General features: G+C 40.0%; 1 pseudogene; it reads right to left on the bottom strand.

The window, feature by feature from the left end:
• Positions 1-5,352: 5,352 nt before the first annotated feature.
• Positions 5,353-6,646, bottom strand: LOC110194913 (alpha-enolase pseudogene; annotated as a pseudogene).
• Positions 6,647-10,759: the final 4,113 nt, after the last annotated feature.

Raw genomic sequence — 10,759 nt, forward strand, 5'->3', positions numbered from 1 at the left:
GTTCTTTGAGGATAAGATCTAGTGGTATGCTGGTGTTGAACTGGTTCACCAGAGCTGATTGTTAAATTTTCAACATGAGCATGTATCCTTCAAAAATGAGCAAATGCTACAAAGGGGGGCTTGGTTTATTGTTTTGTTGATTGTCTAGACTTAAGTGATAGAGAAAGTGTTAATAATGAAGACTAAAAGAATATCATGTGTACATTTTATGGACATCCAATTGTTAAACATTTATTTACTAGCGCACCTGTGGTGAGGATTGCATTTTCCCCCCTTGTATTTGTATTCTCAGAGCTTAGTACAGTGCCTGAAACACAGTAAGCATGTAATAAATGCTGTATGTATGTAGTAAATATGTATATATGCATCTAAATCTATTTCTAGTTCTATCTCTCTTTCTTCCTATCCATCACTTATATAAATGTTCTGAGGGAGTACTAACAAAGACTCATAGTATTGGAATTTTGGAATAGACACATGCCAATGGATCTACAATTTGGAATTTCTTTCCAATGATAGAGGTTTCAATCTGTCCATTTTATGCAGCTCTTGTCTGTAGTTTTCTTATAAGTCTACCCAATCACTGCACTAGGAAACTTTCTTGCTTTCTCCTCACATCTCAAGGATATAATTGGAGTTAATGTACCTCCCCACAGTTATGTACTATTTCATCTCTGATATATGAACAGAGAAGCTCTCCTTTGCCCTTCCCACCCATATTTCCCTTAGTGCAATTCCAGCTTGCTGATTCCAGTGATTTTTAAGAACCCTTAATGAAGTCTTCCAGAGTTACAGTCCTCCTAATCTATTTCCCATTGTCCTTCCCCATTCTCTTCTCCTTTGTGTTATTTTTTATTTTGGTACCTGTGGGGAAAACAAAGAGAGAACAGAAAATCTACATTGAAATGAACTGTTTAAAATGAATTTGCCGTTCTAGTCAGACATTCATGTGTAGAAGTCTTTGCCAGGATGATTTTTGTTTTTCCCAAAAGGAGGATGCTTGCTCTAATGTTTGCTAGTGATGTTGGTGATTAGAACAATCATGGGGCCTAAGAGAAGTTCCCCATTCTGGATGAATACAACACAGAGGACAAATGGAGAGCCAGATGAATGTAAACCAGGAGCTAGTCAGGGTCAGGTGCCACAGGTTCTCAGATACATGAACAGGAAAGCCTAGGGCTAGAATAAAGCTTTCGAACCAGAGATATGTGCATTGGGACCAGCAATCAAGTATAAGGATGCTAGTGAAATGACTTTGCTTCACTCCTTTATGGCAGCAGCATATGCCCTGCTCTGAAAAGTTGGCATGGTTATGAGCTAGGTCCATTGTAACCCCCTCTTGACTTAACTACGTTGCCAAGATGGTGGGCTTGATCAAAGTTGACCTTATCAGGATGCTTTTTGTGACCTGAAAGAAGGCCCTAGAAACTTTGGCTGAGGAAGAATTTGCAACCTCAGTAAATAGCAGCACCGTATTGCTAGTGACATCTGATAATCAAGAATATTCATGGAGTGCAAAGATATGTGTAATTCATGCGGTTCCTTAAAAAAAAAAAAGAACATCATACTTGCGGTTGCTGGTGAGCCATTCCTAAATCTTGGGATATGGATCTCTACCAGATCAATGATGATGACTTACAGATACTCTCAAGGAGACAGATGACTGAATGTGCTTTGCCTTTTATGCCACTGACCCAGTCCAGTGATAAGTGGAGCCCGATTTGATCAGCTGAGGTAGTGCCACACGACTGAGCAATGTGATAATAAATGAGAAGGCTGCTAAGATAAACTGCTCTGTCCTGCCCACTCACTTCCATCCCTTAGACACAGATTGACTGCAGAACATGCCAAGACTGCCAAATAGTTAGATAGGGTCACAGAAATGCAAGTACAGTTTCAGTGAATAAGCTTCTATTTGGTATTACTACATTAATGCCTCTTTAATTACAGTCCTATAGAGTACACATGACTTAATAACCACAAGTACCCACATAACAGTAACTGGCTAGGAGAATGTTTAAGAGTCTCCAACAACCCTAAAGAGAAGATTACATGACCTCATTGGAGCAGTTCCTTCAATTCCATCAAAAACCTCATTGTAAATCAGAATGAGAGAGAGAGATGAGATCCTAATACCCCATGATAGTGTTTCAGATTTCCATTTTTGCTGGAAAGCAAGTAACCTTTGATATGCACAACTCAAGTATTCTTTGGCTAAAAAGGATTCTATAATTAGCTATCCAAGTTTTTACTTTATCACTGGAGAAAAGTTTGTGGAAAAAAGGAGATGGTAAATTAAATTCTTCCAGTATTGTCATTTCTTGGTGAATGTATGGATTGTTGCTTTAGTGGGAGACATCCCTTAAATGTCATCAAATCCAAGCTCTTTATTTTCAGCTGAGACCCAGACAAGTTAAGTGACTTCCTGGAAGTTACACCGGTAGGAAGAGAAAAGTTCAGGATTAGTTGATTCTGGCTAGGTGACTCCACTCAGCCTCTCCCTCTTCAGCCACAAAATGATTCTCTTGATATGTGGGGTTGTAATTCTTACACTCCCTACCTCTCAGTATTGATGAGGAAAACCTGTTTTGTAAAATCTAGTGCTGTCATGACTGGAGGGGATGTGTTTGTTCCTCAGTTTGGGAAACTGGGTGACCCCTAAGGTATCTTTTAATTCCGAGATCCTATATTTATGTGAAAAAAACTGCAAATTGAAGCACCAAAAAAAGGAGGCTACTTAACCAGTGTCAGATAAGTATATCTGTACATGTATAAGCATATATTATATATGTGTCTATATATAATATATGTATATTTATCTATCTACTTAGTATATGTTCATATGTTATAAATGGTGTATACATATATATTTGTATATCTGAATATATTGTATAATTTATGGTTTTGTGTACATATATATATGTATTTCTCTCTATATATTGATAACGCCGATGTCGATCAGTTGAATTACATTGTTCATGTGGCTACTACACTCTACAACACGTTGTTATTCTTCCATCATCTCTTGTTTTATTGATGCCTTTATTTTTAAATAGCGATACTTTCTAGAAAGCAGTCAGCTTCCCACACAGTAAGTGCTCTCTTGTAAAGAAAAAGAGTGAAGCAAAACCAACCAATGTGATGATCTTACCTGACAGCATGCTTGCGACCTACTGTACACCTGTCTGGTGAGAGGGGGAGCTATGTTTCATAATTGTAACATAATGATATTGGTCAGTGTAGTTACAGGGGATTCTACTTTCTTTTTATTGTTCTTTTGTTTGCATTATTGTAGCCACTATACATATTATTTTCTTAATTCTCTTTATTTTTCATTGCATCGATTCATATAAGCCTTCCCTTTTTTCTCGGAAGTCTTTATGTTCATTGTTTCTTATGTCACAAATACTATTCCTCTACCTTCACGCACCACAACTTGGTGATTCCCCAATTGCTGGACATTTGCATTGTGTAGTGTTTTGCTACCTCAGCAAGTGTTGCTGTGAATAATAGGGGACATTGGGACATTTTTTCCCTCTATTTGCCCTCCTATGAATTTATGCCTAATAGTGGGCCAGCTGGGATATGGAGCTTGGACAGTGATTTTTTTTTTTTTAGTGACTTTTCTTGCATAGCTCTAATTACTTTAGCACAGTGCCTGGCACATAGTGGGCACTTAGTAAATACTGGTTGACTGAATGTCAAACTGTTTTTCAGAAGAGTTGGACCAATAGATAATTCTGTTAACAGTGTATTAGTATGCCTATCTTCCCACAGACCTTATAACAATGACCTCTTCCATTTTTGGTCTCTGTCATCTCTTTATTTACATTTCCATTAGACTGTGAGCTTCTTGAGAACATGGGCTGTTTTTTGCCTTTATCTGTGTTCCTAGTGTTTAGCATAATGTCTGGCACATAGTAGGGGCTTAATAAATGTTTGTTGGCTATCTGATTATTTATAAATTTGTAAATAAATTTTGAAGACCAAATGAGATAACACAGGTAACGCATTTTGCAAATCTTAAAGTGCTATATATTTGTATTTTTGTTATTATTATTTATGAACTTTCCAAAAGTTATTTTTTCTTGAGTTCTAGCAAACGTATGATGCTTTTGTATGTATGATATTTGTTTCAAAGTGTGCCAGAGTACCTGAGCCAATGAAAATCACTGGATATCTGATCTCCAGCTTTGGGGAAACAAAAGTTTTCTAAAGCTTTAATAGAAATCTTTATACTATAACATGAAGATATCTTTGTCCCTCCCTCAGATCTCAAGTGCTCTCTACTTCCTTCTCTCACAGGGAATAGATTTATCCCACACAATTAATGCACCTGTGGCCACCCTGTACCCATCTTGTGGATACATAGTTCTTAGAAGCTGCACTAAATGGACTTCAAAACCATGAAAGGAAAAGCCATTTCAGGCTGAAGATATGAGTCCTGACACAACAGATTTCACCTCGGAAAGAAGAATTAAGAAACAATTGCTTTCAGGGAGGGATGGGTGGGTCCTAATTTATGATTTCACCTACCTGGTGTGGAAACTCCTTGAATTAACATAGACAATTCATCTAGAGTTGCCTGGGGCATTGAGAGGTTGAGAGATTTGCCCATGGTCACAGTCAGAGACAAGATTTGAAGATCCAAGCTCAAAGGATTCCAAGGCTGAACCATGGAATAGGTTGCAATTTGTTTATCTCCAGTTGAACTGAATTTTGGGAGGGTTATATGGTTTACACACAACTAGTTCAAAACCATCCAACCCATATATGAATTTAGCAAAACCACTGCTTATTTTTAAGTAAAAAAATGATTTGGTTCATAGCTCATCTTCTGGCTAAGTTAAACTCTGTAGCCCCTCCCCATTACCAAGCCATTTTGTGAGTATGAGGACATTGTTTGGATCTATTCTTATTTCTCCATGATTTCCTTGATTAGAATGTAAGAACCTTGAGGGCAGGGACCTTTTTTTTCCAGTGGGTCACTGAATACTTTTATTCTGCTCATAGAAGCCACTAAGGATCTGGCCTGTGGGCTTGTCGGGGCTGCATCACAGATACATGGCTCCACACATCAACACCAGGGTTGGGGCTGAGAACAAGTCATTCTATCCCATTCAGAAGATGATAATAAGGGTCTTCCGACAGAGCACCAGATGATCAGGTAGTTTCTGGTAAGATAGTTCTAATGAAGCAGTGAGAACATCACAGAAAGGTGGAGAGGAGAGGGAAGTTAAGCAGCTGAGGCCCCTGCCCCCAAAACAAAACTGGTCTAGTACTTGGTGCTGCCCATTCTTAGGACAGGGTGGACTGGCACCTGTGCACTCCAAGGCTTCCTGGCCACCGAGCTTACTTGGCTTGAGGGTTTCTGAAGTTTCTTCCAGCAAATTTATCCTTGCTGCCCAGCTCTTCCTCAGTTCTGAGAAGCTGGTTATACTTGGCCAGATGCTTAGATCGGCAGGGGGCACCAGTCTAGATCTGTCCAGTGCACAGATCCACCACCAGGTCTGCAATGAAGGCATCTTCAGTCTCCCCAGAATGATGGGAAACCATTACTCCCCACTCATTGGAATGGGCCAGCTTGGATGCCTGGAGAGATGCAGTCGCAGAGCCAATCTGGTTCGCTTTGAGTAGGAGGCAGTTGCAGGCTTTCTTGTTCAAGTCTTTTCAATGCCCTTGGGACTGGTCACTGTGCGATCATCCCCTACCTAGATGCCTGCAGTAGCAGTGAAATTCTTCTAAGCTTCTCAGTCATCCTGGTCAAAGGGATCTTCAATAGACACCACTGGATAGTCCTCGTTGGAGCTCTTGTAGATGTCCCCAAGCTCAGAAGAGATGTATCTGTTGGAATCATCAGGAAACTTGAAGTCCAAGTCATATTTCCCAGATTGGAAGAATTCTGAGGCAGCAACATCCAGGCCAATTACAACCTTATCAGTATAGCCAGCCTTACCAATAGCATTCTTTAGCAGCTCCAGAGCTTCCTTATTCTCCAGGATGTTAGGAGCAAAACCACCAGTATCTCCTATGTTGGTGTGTCCTGTCCGTATTTCTGCTTAGTCATGCTCTTCAGGTTGTCATAGACCTCAGCTCCAATGCACATAGCCTCCTCAAAGTTTGCTGCTCCAATAGGGATGATCATGAACTCCTGCATTGCCAGCTTGTTATTAGCATGGGAGCCACTGTTGATCATGTTGAAGGCTGGAACAGGCAGGATGACTTCATCTTTGCCTCCAAGATCAGTAATATAGTAGAACAGGGAGACACCTTTCTCAGCAGCTCCAGCCTTATAAACAGCCAGAGACACTCCCAATATGGCATGTGCACCAAATTTATATTTATTTTCAGTACCGTCCATCTCTATCATTAATTTGTCGATCTTCTGCTCCATAGCATTCTGTTTCTTGCTAACCAGGGTTGGGGCAATAGTGTTATTGATGTGCTCAACTGCTTTTGAGACACCTTTCCCCATGTAGTGGGTCTTATCATTGTCTCAGAGCTCCAAGGCTTCATGGATACCGGTAGAAGCACCACTGGGCACAGCAGTTCAGAAGGGACCTTTTTCAGTGTAGAGATCAACTTCAATAGTGGGGTTTCCATGAGAGTCAAAGATCTCTCTTGCCTGGATCTTGCAAATAGACATGATGCATTTCTGGATGGGGCATTCTTTGCTGGGTTCAGAGAACAGAGGCTGAGGAGCAAGGACTTTTTTTGTTGTTGTTTAGTTTTTATCTTTTCATCCTCAGTGTCTAGCATGGTGCCTTGCACATAGAAGACACTGAATAAATATGTGTTTAATTGAATTAATCTGACAAAACATGGCTTCTTGGGATTTAATCAAAAGGCCATGATCCAGGATCATGATGTGCTCTATGTCTGAGTAGTTTTTCTTTGTCCTACTGTTGTAGTTTCATAATGTGTTATGGGGTTGTCTCAAAGAATTCAGACTCAGACCACCTCCAATCCAAGTATAGGCATTTACTGAGGATTGACACCCCTCAGAATGGTTCCAAGAGGAATCAGCAACTTAGTAAGACAAGACAGGGACTTTGATTTATTTCACAGCTTTACTCTTTACTGCTCCTCCCTCCCCTGCCCATCCCTGTCTATGTTTTCATAATAAATAAATAGTTAGATAGATAAATAGACAGATAGATAGTAACTTGTAGTCTTACAGAGTTGTCTGGGGGCACTGAGAGGTCAAGTGATTGATCCACAGTTATATAGTTGATATATGTCAGGCACAGGATTTGAACTCACGTCTTCCTGACTTCAAGATTGGCCTGAGATTGGCTATGTTGCCATGAGAGAGTCAGTGAAATTAAGTGGATTATTAAGCTCTTGAGGGAAGGAACAATTTCTTACCACACTATTCTTTCTGGACTACATTTTCCTCATTATATTGTACATGCCCCATCAATATTTGAGGAGGATAGGGAAGAGTGATAGCTTAGTCTTAATGTCTTGGTCTCTACTTCTAACAAGGTCAGAGGAGCTGTGAGCTATTGGATAATTAATAATAAGCCAGTCTTTTCACTTATACTATGCAGTACTTACCCATTTATGATACTCAATGGGTTAGCTAAGTTCTTCATTCATAAGATCACAGAATTTAGAGCTACATCTTGGAGCTTAGACCTTAAAGAAGATCTACTCCTAGAGCTGAGAAAAGTATAGTTACTTGCTCAAGGTCACATGGACAGAAAGTAGCAAGGTCTGGACTGGAACTCAGGCCCTTTGATTCTAGAAGTTATTATAAGATTAAAAGTCAGTAAATGTCAGCTTTTATTATTTATTCATTCATTTGCTCATTTATTTATTTATTTTCATTTTTAGTTTTCAACATTCACTTCCACAAGTTTTTGAGTTCCAAATTTTCACCCCATCTCCCCCTCCCCCACCAAGATGGCATGCATTCTGAATATCCTTCTCCTAGTCTGTCCTCTCTTCTATCTCTCCCCCCTTCTCTTATCTCCTTCCCCTTCTATTTTCCTGTAGGGCAGGATAGACTTCTGTACCCCATTTCCTATATTTCTTATTTCCCAGTAGCATGTGAAAACATTTTTTTAAACATATGTTTTCAAAACTTTAGGTTTCAAATTTTCTCTCTTCCTCCCTCCCCACCCACCCTCACTGAAAAGGCAAACAACTCAATATAGGTTGTACATGTGCAGTTATGCAAAAACTTCCATAGTAGACATGTTGTGAAAAACTAACTCTATTTCCCTTAATCCTATCCTGCCCTCCCATTTATTCTATTCTTTCTTTTGACCCTGTCCCTCCTCAGAAGTATTTCTTCTGATTACCCCTTTCCCAATCTGCCTCCTCTCTATCATCCCCTGCTCTTTTCCCCTTCTCCCCCTATTTTCCTGTAGGGTAAGACAGATTTCCATACCCAATTGAATGTGTATGTTATTCCTCCTTAAGCCAAATCCTATGAGAATAAGATTCACTCATTCCCTCTCACCTTCCCCTTTCCCCTCCACTGTAAGAGCTTTTCTTTTCTGTTTTTTTTGTGAGATAATTTACCCCATTCTACCTCTCCCTTTCTTCTTCTCAGTATAATCCTCTCTCATCCCTTAATTTTATTCTCCAGATATGACCCTTAATCTTCAACTCACCCTGTGCCTCTATCTATCTATCTATCTATCTATCTATCTATCTATCTATCTACTATACATACATATATTTTTTTCCTCCAACTACCCTAATACTGACAAAGGTCTCATGAGTTATAAATATCATCTTTCCATGCAGGAATGTAAACAGTTCAATCTTAATAAGTCTCTTATGATTTCTCTTTCCTGTTTACCTCTTCATGTTCCACTTGAGTCCTGTATTTGAAAGTCAAATTTTCTATTCAGCTCTGGTCTTTTCATCAAGAATGCTTGAAAGTCCTCTATTTCACTGAATGACCATTTTTTCCCCTGAAGGATTATACTCAGTTTTGCTGGGTAGGTGATTCTTGGTTGTAATCCTATCTCCTTTGCCCTCGAATATTATATTCCATGCCCTGCGGTCCTTTAATGTAGAAGCTGCTAAATCTTGTGTTATCCTGATTGTGTTTCCACAGTACTTGAATGTTTCCTTCTGGCAGCTTGTAATATTTTCTCCTTGACCTGGGAACTCTGGAATTTGGCTATAATATTCCTAGGAGTTTTCCTTTGGGGATCTCTTTCAGGAGGAGATCTGTGGAGTCTTTCAATTTCTATTTTGCCCTCTGGTTCTAAATATCAGGGCAGTTTTCCTTGATAATTTCTTGAAAGATGATGTCTAGGCTCTTTTTTTGATCATGGCTTTCAGATAGTCCAATAATTTTTAAATTCTCTCTCCTGGATCTATTTTCCAGGTCAGTTGTTTTTCCAATGAGATATTTCACATTGTTTTCTAATTTTTCATTCTTTTGGATTTGTTTTACAGTGTCTTGATTTCTCATAAAGTCACTATCTTCCAATTGCTCTATTCTAATTTTTAAGGAAGTATTTTCTTCAGTAATCTTTTGGACTTCCTTTTCCATTTGGCCAATTTTTCTTTTTAGGGCATTCTTCTCCTCATTGGCTTTTTGGACCTCTTTTGCCATTTGGGTTAGGCTATTTTTTAAGGTGTTATTTTCTTCAGTATTTTTTTGGGTCTCCTTTAGCAAGCTGTTGACTTGTTTTTTGTGATTTTCTTGCATCACTCTCCGTTTTTCCTCTACTTCCCTTACTTGCTTCTCAAAATCCCTTTTGAGCTCTTCCAAGGCCTGAGACTGATTCATATTTTTCTTGGAGGCTTTGGATGTAGGAGCTTTGACTTTGTTGTCTTCTTCTTTGTCTTCTTTTTCACCAAAGTAAGATTTAGTCTGACTCTTTTTGCGCTGCTTGCTCATGATCCGGCCAATTACTTGAGTTTTAAACTCTTTGTTAAGGTAAGAGTCTGCTTCCAATGTGGAGAATGTACTGTCCCAAGCTTCAGGGGTTTGTATAGCTGTTTTCAGAGATACTTGTAGGGACCTGTAAATTTTCAGTTCTTCCAAGGTGGTATGATAAGGGGTGAGGTGTTTACTCCTTTCCTGGCCTGTGACTACAAGTACTCCTTTCTGTCCTGTAACTGTGAGGAGGGGTTCCTCTTTACAGCCACTACAAGCTCCACCAAGCCAGCACTCCTCCTCACCCCAGCACCGAGTCCCAGAACTGTGGCCTAGATCCAAACACGGGCAAAGCAAGAGATTCCTGCCTCAGCACTGGCAAAGAGATCCCTGAAATCCCTCTCTGATCAGCCACTGGATTCCCCCTCAGTTTGTGGGCTGGAAGCTTGGGAAGCAGCTGCCCCCTCCAGGGCCACACTCTTGGGAAATGGAGCTGAGACCCCTGCCTTCCTTTCTCAGCACCGACAGAAACAGACTTTTCCCACTGACCTTCTAAGTTGTCTTTGGCATTCGTGGATTGAGGAGTCTGGAAACCTCCACAGCTGCCCGAGATTCAGTCCTCTGAGGCCTGCTTCAGGTTAACTGCAGCATGGTGCTGTGCTCCCAACCCAGCGTGATACACCTTTCTGATCAATCATCCAGATTGTCTTAGGCTGGAAGTTTGTTTCACTCTGTCTTTTTGTGGGTTCTGCTGCTTCAGAATTTGTTTAGAGCCATTTTCTACGAGTATTTGGAGGGGTTTGGAGGAGAGCTCAAGCAAGTCACTGCTTTCACTCTGCCATCTTGGCTCTGCCCCCACCCCCCAATTTTTATTATTTAAAAAAAACCACTCCTTTTTGCCCATTGTTA

Source organism: Phascolarctos cinereus, unplaced genomic scaffold (genome assembly GCF_003287225.1).
Source record: "Phascolarctos cinereus isolate Bilbo 61053 unplaced genomic scaffold, phaCin_HiC Scaffold_9;HRSCAF=440, whole genome shotgun sequence".
NCBI lineage: Eukaryota > Metazoa > Chordata > Mammalia > Diprotodontia > Phascolarctidae > Phascolarctos > Phascolarctos cinereus.